Source organism: Nicotiana attenuata, chromosome 2 (assembly GCF_001879085.1).
Source record: "Nicotiana attenuata strain UT chromosome 2, NIATTr2, whole genome shotgun sequence".
NCBI lineage: Eukaryota > Viridiplantae > Streptophyta > Magnoliopsida > Solanales > Solanaceae > Nicotiana > Nicotiana attenuata.
The window spans coordinates 67,907,489-67,916,810 of record NC_031990.1 but is presented as its reverse complement, the minus strand read 5'-3'; the positions used below and the strand labels follow the sequence as shown (position 1 = coordinate 67,916,810).

Below are 9,322 nucleotides of genomic sequence, written 5' to 3'. Positions count from 1 at the left end.
TTGGTGAATAATGAAATTAGAAGGAAAGAGAAGAAGAATTTTTTTTTGTCTTGCTGATGATGAGAATGAATGGCTAATGAAGGCTATTTATAGCCATAAGTGCATGTTTCTATCCGTGTGAATGATTGCAACGTGGCTATCTTCATTTGCCACTTCTCCAAAGGATTGTGCCCTCAAAAGGCTTAAAGGACGGCTGCCACATTTTGATATTAAGACCACTTATTTTTTACCTTTCCATGCAAAGACATTTGTCAAATGCTAATTATATAAATTCTTTTAATATATTAATACATTTTGGCTGACAAGTTGTATCTTGGAGAGAAACAAACTCTCCAGCCGGACATCTTGAGCTCCTCATTTTCCATTCAAGTTCACTTCGTCCTATTCAAGTTCACTTCGTCCCAGCTCAGTTTAAGTTCGATTCAACTCATCTTGATTTGGGGTAAGTTTGCGGCATATTTTAGTATGTTAACAACTTGAATATAATAACTAGTAAGCTGCAATTGATTCAAGGAACTAGAACAACAAAAACGTGTTTGAAGGAAAGGTGAAAAGTATATGTATAAATATAGTTCAAATGAATTGTAGAAAGTGATGAAAATTCTCTGGTATAGATAAAAAAAAATCTAGAGAGAAGTGGGGTTGCATATACTATCCTTATTGTAGGTCTATTAGAAAAAAATTGTTTTATCTTTTGAATTTTCGGTATGGTTAGTTTGGTGAGTATAGAGGAGCTCAGAAATTATATATTGTTCCCCCATCATGTAAGAAAATTCAGCAATACACTAAAAGGGAATTCAAGTATTGAACTTAGTTTAAACTCACATGATTCAGCAATTTGAGGTATTATTTCTTTGTTATTTCTGTGCTAGAACTCACTCTGATGATTATTAGATTTGCTCAAATAGGACAAATGGTGTTCTGTTTTGTCTTTTGTTCCAAATTTTCTTTGTTGGTTAATTTTTTTATTTAGTTTTGTATTAGAAAGTCAATAACTACGTATTACATTGAGATTACAACTTTTTTATCATGTGCAGTAACTGTTTCCGGATGGAAACTATACCTTCTAGACTGGATATGGAGATTGTCACGACCCAAATTCCATTAAAGGTCGTCATGGCGTCGGCCAGCACTGTCAGGTAAGCCAACACTAAATAATCAATTTAGTTCTCGTTTTAATATTTTTGAAATCATAATTTTTCTTCAATTTAATAGTAAAAGATGGGCTTTACAGAATAAATAATAATATTTTAACCATTTCAATATTGAATAACCCATAATCATCCTAAAACCCGGTGTCACAAGCGCATGAGCATTTACTAAGGAATAAAATAAAATACAATAACTGTCCGGAATACAATTTGGACATAAAGGAAAATACCAATACTCTGAAGGAGACTCTGCTGACTGCGGGTCGTCTCGAGAGATGCAGCTCACCTAAGTCTCTGTATCAACCATGCCGCTGCGCCCACTAGCCCATTAGACATGCATGTGCCTGTGCAACAAAATGCATAGCAAGTGTAGTATGAGTACGAAAACAACGCGTATCCAGTCTAACCTCGAAGAAGTAGTGACGAGAGGTTGACTTTGACACTTACTAGTGGTCGAATAATATTAGGTACAGTAAGGAAGTGAATAGATATGAAACAGAGTAAATGTATGAAATAAACATGTATAAAATACGTGGTACAATTCCCCTCTTTACAATTTTACTCAAGCTCTCAACTACCAAGTTCCCTCCGTAACCGGAGAACATATATATATATATATATATATATATATATATATATATATATATTGGATATCATGAAGAGGTTGTCATAATTCAAATCAGGGAAAAATCCTCAGATACACTGGCTTCTAGCCCAAAGTAACGCACTATTCCATGAGGAAGAGCATATATATATATATATATATAGGAAATGCCAAGGCGTACGGCCCGATCCAACATAAAAGTAAACTGTGCACTGCCGAGGGTCGAACGGCGCAAAGCATAGATGCATTTATTAACCTGCAGAGGCGATCGGCCTACTCCTATGAGAGTAGTAGAAGGAAATACCCCTCTCTGAATCATACGTGCAACGCGGTCAAATATAAATTTAAGGAGTTACCCCGCTCGCGAATCATATATGTGACGCGGTCGAATATAACTTTAAAGAATTACCCCGCTCGTGGATCATACGTGCGACGCGGTTACACATAAATTTCTTAAGTTATTAAGGTATTCCTCGATTCTCTTTAAATTACGAACTTCAAATGAAAGCTTTTTAAGTTCCCAACCTTTCCTCAATTTCAACTCCTTTAAAAATATTTAATAAGTTAACTCAATCTCGCTTCTTCTCAAGACAAGCAATAAACATAATTTAACAACAATATCAACAAGGCATGATGTAAACCTAAAATTACCCGGACATAGGAATAGCTAGTAACTACGTACGGACTCTCGTCACCTCGTGCTTACGTAGCCCCCACAAATAGAAGCACATAATAATTTAGTTCATCTATAGGGTTAATTCTCTCTTACAAGGTTAGAAAGGAGACTTACCTCGCGCCGAAGTTCTATAACCGGCTCCCAAGCCCTTCCGACGACTCAAACCTACGCCCAACGCTTCAAAATTAGTCAATAATGATGCAAACTCATTAATATATACTCAAATACTCATTAAAACCCTATTTACAATAATTCTCAACTTCGCTTGAAAAGTCGTTAAAATCACCCTCGGGTCCACGTGCCCGGATTCGAAAATTTTCGAAGATAAACTTTGCCCATGACATCACGAACTCAAATATATAATTTATTCTCAATTTCATGTTCATAATTCGTGGTCAAAATCCAAATATGCAAGATTCTAGGTTTTTCCACCAAAACCCCAATTTCTACTAGTTTCCATGTTCAAATCTACGTAAACTCATGTGTTTAACTCAAAATTGTGAAGAAAGCACTTACCCCATTATGATTGATGAAGATGGTACTCCAATGTGCTCTAAATTCAGCTCCCATGGGCGAAAATAAAATGAAATAGAGCCAAAACCTCGTTTTTAAAGAAGACACTGCCAGCCCCTACTTTCGCACCTGCAGTCACTTGACCGCTTTTGTGGTTCCGCAGGTGCGGCCCAACTACTGCTTCTGCGGTCTATCCCCCAACTGCCCACTTCCGCTTTTGCGCCTTCCTTTCCGCAGGTGCGGTCTCGCTTCTGCGGCGAGATGACCGCATATGCGGTCTCAGCACTTCCCCACCAAACCGCATCTGCGCCCCTTTGGCCGCTTCTGCGACTCCGCACCTGCGGCCAAAGCCTCGCAGGTGCGGTTACACCAGATGACAGCAGGCTTAAAAATGTTCATAAGGCCGAATTCAATCCGTTAATCACCCGGAATCCACCAGAGGCCCCCGGGACCCCATCCAATCACACCGACCATTTCCAAAACTTAATGCGGACCTGCTCGAGGCTTCAAATCACATCAAACAACGCTACAACCATGAATCACACTCCAATTCAAGCTTAATGAACTTTAGAACTCTACATTCGATGCCAAAACCTATCAAATCATGTCCGATTGACCTTAAATTTTGCACACAAGTCACATTTGACATTACAGACCTACTCCAACTTCCGAAATCGGAATCCGACCCAACTCCACTTCCGGTCAAACTTCTCAAAAACCTTCAAATTTTTAACTTTCGCCAAACGACTCAAAAATGACCTACGGACCTCCAAATCCACTTCCGGACGCGCTTCCAATACCAGATCACCACGCGGAGCTATTCTCAAACTCGAAATTCCTAACGGACATCGATAATATTGAAATGCACTTCAACCCATATTTTATAAAATTCTTCCAAAATGCTAACTTCCACAATAGGCGCTGAAACACTCTTGGGTCATCCCAAACCCGATCCGAACATACGCCCAAGTCCGAAATCATCATACGAACCTGCTGGTATCTTCAAATCCTGATTTCGCGGCTGTTTACTCTAAAATCCAATCTTAGTCAATTCTTTCAACTTAAAGCTTTCGAAATAAGAATTTTCTTTCCAATTCAACTCCGAACTTCCCAAAATTCAATCCCGACCACGCGTACAAGTCATAATACCTGAAGTGAAGCTGCTCGTGGCCTCAAACCGCCGAATGGCGCGCTAGAGCCCAAAACGACCGGTCGGGTCGCTATAGAGATAGTCATTAACATTCCTCCAACTATGACAGCGGTATCTCAACAGCAAGGTAATGACACTCCTCATCGATGCACCCCTCCTAAAAAGCCAAAAAGAATAACTCTTCTAGTACTTTCTAATCTGGGAATACTAGTAGAGAGATATCTGAGATTTGAGGTTATTTCTCAAAATTTATTGCTAAAGGAGGTACATGTATGGCAAAATATAATAATTATCTTAAAATCTTTGTGGTCAAAAGCATCAATGAGACTATAACGTTATGAACACGCATAAATGTAAAATGTCACAAGTTCCCCTTTAGGTTCGTTGATAAGAGGCAATCCATGTTAAAATGTTTCAAAGAAGGCTGGCTAGTAGTGGTTCGAATTCTACTGAAAGAGTGGTGTATAATGTGGATAAGATTAGGAGGGTCATTGCTGAATATATAATTGTAAAATGAGTCACATAAAACTACAAAAAAAATCCTGAGAAATTCAAGAAAAACCCCAAGTTGAAAAATCCGACTTTTATTGGTTGGTTTAGTTTGTAAATGTAAAAACCTGACACCTTTGATTTGGTTTGGTAAAGAAAAAAACTAAACCAACCCGGCTTAATCTAGCCCACGTGGACCTCAGAATTTGAGGGGTTGAGCGGGCCGGCCCATAAAATTTGTGGGCCTTAAAATGGTCCACCAAGGCCAGTCCTATGTGAGACCCGGGCCTACTGCCATTTAAAAAAATCATAAATCTTAAAGATAAATTCTAACATAAAAATGAAAAAAATATATTTATAATATCACATTGGATGGAGAGCTTCTGCAAAACATAATAACACAGATAACTTCTATCACTCAAGACAAATAGAGATATTAATAAGAAAACTAAAAAGTTATTGCGTAAAAATAAAAATAACTAAAAAACGATGTTAAGCTAGCTTTATTACAATAGATTACAATAAAACAAAAAAAAGGAGGACAATATTCCATTCATCCATTAAACTCATAACAAACTCTTAAAATGGTCCACCAAGGCCAGTCCTATGTGAGACCCGGGCCTACTGCCATTTAAAAAAATCATAAATCTTAAAGATAAATTCTAACATAAAAATGAAAAAAATATATTTATAATATCACATTGGATGGAATGCTTCTGCAAAACATAATAACACATAGATAACTTCTATCACTCAAGACAAATAGAGATATTAATAAGAAAACTAAAAAGTTATTGCGTAAAAATAAAAATAACTAAAAAACGATGTTAAGCTAGATTTATTACAATAGATTACAATAAAACAAAAAAAAGGAGGACAATATCCCATTCATCCATTAAACTCAAAACAAACTATTTAAATAATTTGTATGGCACTTATTGCTTAACCAACACCAACGCATCATCTTCATCAAACACAATGGAATTGTGATGACCCAAAGGGTCATCTTTTGTTTTAGAATCCGATTCTGTGTGCTGAGGTCTTGAAAACCCCATCTTATCTCTCCTCGATTTGTGTGCGCAGTCCAGGCGTGTATCTGAAAAGCCCTTATGTGAAAAATTTAAGAAAAGATAATTTTTGGCTTAAAAAGATAATTTTTGTTGACTTTGGTCAACGTTTTGGGTAAATGGACCCGGAATCATATTCTGATAGTTCCGGAGGGTCCGTAGTAAAATGTGGGACCTGGACGTATGCCCGGAATTGAATTCCGAGGTCCCTGGCCCGAGAAATAAATTTTTGAAAGAAACTGATAAGACTGAAAATGCAATAATTCAAAAGATTTGATCTTGTTGGTATCGGGCCCGTATTTTGGTTCCGCAGCCCGGTACAGGTTCGTTATGATATTTGAACCTTATCTATAAAATTTGGTGAAAAACGAAAGTGATTTGACGTGATTCGGACCTTTGGTTGAGAAAATAGAAAGTTTGAAACTATCTTGAAACTTTCATGTGCGTTGGTGTTGAATTCATAGTTGCAGGTGTTATTTTGGTGATTTGATCGCTTGAGCAAGTTCGTATGATGTTTTAAGACTTGTGTGCATGTTTGGTTTGGAGCTCCGAGGGCTCGGGTAAGTTTTGGATAGGCTACGGAGTGATTTGGACTTAAGAAATTTTTCTGGTGTGCTTCAGGTCTGCAGACGTCGCATTTGCGAAGTCTGGCTCGCAAATGCAAGCACCACATTTGCGAAGATATCTCGCATTTGCGATCAGAAGGCTGGGAAGGGGACCTTCTCATTTGCGAAGCTCAGCGTCGCATTTGCGATGAGAACAGGGGCTGCATTTGCGAACACTTGTTCGCACTTGCGATGCTAGCAGGACATGCCAACCTTCGCATTTGGAAGTAAAGTCCGCATTTGCGAGTTCGCATTTGCGAACCTGTGATCGCAAAGGTGATACCTGAAACCGTTCAAAACGAACTTTGGACGGGATTTTTCATTCGTTCTCCCATTTTTCAAAACCTAAACTTCAAGAGGTGATTTTCCAAAGACTAGTTCTTCCCCAAATCATAGGTAAATAATTCTTAAATTGTTTCTTTCAATCTATTTCATCTTTTTACAAGATTTCATCCTAGAATCTAGGGTTTTTCATGGTGGAATTGGGTGTTTTTGGGTAGAACTTAGGAATTTCAAAATTTGGGGATTTAGACCTCAAATTGAGGTCGGATTCCAAAACCAATTGTATATCCGGGCTCGGGGGTGAATGGATAATCGGGTTTTGGTCCGAATTTTGGATTTTGACCAAGCGGGTCCGGGGTCAATTTTTGACTTTTTGGGAAAAATGTTGGGGAATCTATAATTATGCATTAGAATTGGTTTCTTTAGCGTTTATTGATGTTGTTAAGTTATTATGGCCAGATACAAGTGGATTGGTGGTGGAATCGAGAGGTAAAGTGGTATTTGAGCTGTGAATTACGCGTTGGCTTGAGGTAAGTGTTTGGTGTAACCTTGACTTGAGGGATTAGGGATCCCCGACTTGCTTGCTATGTGAAATACCATGTGTGTGGCGTATAGGTGTGGTGACGAGCACCTATGCGTCGCCAAATTACCTGTTTAGCCTGTTTTCTTTCCCCATTTCCCTATATATTGCTTTCCTGTCTTAATTGCTACTTGCTTATTGATGCTTTCATGTCTAATTGCTTCTTGTTAAATATTGTTTCTCTATTGATGTTATTAATTGTTCCGTAGTTTCATCATATCACACCGTTGGTTTATTGGTGATTTGTGGTACACTTTGGTTGGTCTCGCTGTGTAGTAACGAGTGATGAAGTTTCATTGTTGTAGTGATCTTGCGTTGTGTTGGTTTGAGGTATAAGTGTAGTGGGGGATTTGAATTAATTTGTGAAATTCTTGTTCTTATTTTATGATTGGTACTGATATAGTGGGATCGGGTTGCACGCCGCAACAGGAGGAATAAGGGTGAAATGTGATTGTCTAGTGGGATCGGGTTGCACGCCGCAACAAGGAGTAATAAAGGTGGACAGGTGGGATCGGGTTGCACGCCGCAACAAGAGGAATAAGGGTGATATATTTAGGAGTAATAAGGGTGGACTGGTGGGATCGGGTTGCACGCCGCACCAAGGAGTAATAAGGGTGAATATTTATACCGTTAATGATTATATGGTGGGATCAGGATGCGCGCCGCATCATTTGTTGTTTACGTAGTTTTCTTCTTCTGAGATTCATTATTATGGTGTTGAAACTCCCTTAACGATTGGTTATAGCTTAGTATTGGTAAAACGACCGGTTCCGTATTTATTTAATGCAAGTTACTGTTATATTTCATTCCGTATTTTCTTTCTGTCTTAGTATAAACTGTTGCAGGTTATATACTGTTATGCCTCGTCGTAGCCTCGTCACTACTTCGTCGAGGTTAGGCTCGGTACTTACCAGTACATGGGGTCGGTTGTACTGATACTGCACTCTGCACTTTATGTGCAGATTTCAGAGCTGGTAGTGGCTGATCGAGAGGTCGGTTGCTGAGATTGCATTCGGAGACCCAAGGTAGTCGTGCAGGTGTCCGCAGGCCCTGGCGTCCCCTCATATCTTTACTTCATTTCTGCTTTACTTTCTTCGAGACAGATGTATTTTCTTTCAAACCATTACCTGTAGTATTCGTAGACTGTTCGTGAGTTGTGACACCAGTTTCTGGGTGGTATTTATTTCGGCTTTTGGTTAATAGTGTAATGGTAACCAGTTAAATTATGTACTTGCGCTTTTATTTCCGCTGTTTTAGTTTTTGTTAAATGTTATTTATAAAAGGATAGAGGAAACAAGTGAAATATTCTGTAATGTTGGCTTGCAATGTTAGGCGCTATCACGGTCCCTAAGGTGGAAAATTCGGGTCGTGACAAGTTGGTATGAGAGAACTAGGTTGCCTAGGTCTCACAATTCACGGACAAGCTTGGTAGAGTCTTAGGGATCGGTACGGAGACGTCTGTGCTTATCCCCCAGAGGCTACAGAGTTAGGAATATTTCATTTCTATTCATCTTTGTCGTGCGGTTTGATCTCTCAATGCTAATTAAACTCTCTACTCTGTTCTTTCGCAGATGGTGAGAACACGTACCGCTTCATCAGCTGATTAACATCCCGAGTCCCTAGTGGCAGCTCCTACGAGGGGTAGAGAACGAGGACGAGGCCATGCTAGAGGCCGGGGAAGGGGCATGGCTCAGCCTAGAGTTCGAGCAGCAGAACCAGCGGCGGAGCCTCTGGTAGAGTTTGATGATGAGGTTCCGGCCCAGACCATTCCAGCGGGCCCAGCACAGGTTTCGGAGGGGTTCATCGCTACCCCGGTACTCCAGGATGCTTTCGTCCGTCTAGTAGGCCTTATGGAGAGTGTTACACAGGCCGACATACTTCATGTAGCACCAGCCGTCTCTCGTGCTGGGGGAGGATCACAGACTCCCGCTACTCACACTCCAGAGCAGATGGCTCCCCGTTTCTGACTCCAGCAGCTCAGCCAGTTAGGGTCGCCGGGTGTTGTAGCACAGACCGGTGATGGGTCAGCTATGTCTTCTAATGCCTTGTGGAGATTGGATAGGTTTACCAAGCTTTTCACTACTACTCATGGCGGTACATCTTTAGAGGATCCCAGGACTATTTGGACAGTTGTCACGAGGTTCTATGGAACATGGGAATACTGGAGACCAATGGGGTCAACTTTGCTGCTTTTCGCCTGTCAGG

General features: G+C 39.9%; 1 long non-coding RNA gene across 2 annotated transcripts; it reads left to right on the top strand.

Annotated features, from left to right (window-relative positions):
• On the top strand, positions 248-8,119 carry LOC109223016. 2 transcript variants are annotated; one of them, XR_002067507.1, is made up of 3 exons: positions 248-442; positions 1,038-1,139; positions 8,080-8,119. It is a non-coding gene; the product is annotated as an uncharacterized LOC109223016 (long non-coding RNA). The 2 variants fall into 2 exon arrangements; XR_002067506.1 differs by lacking the exon at positions 8,080-8,119 and adding an exon at positions 6,997-7,037.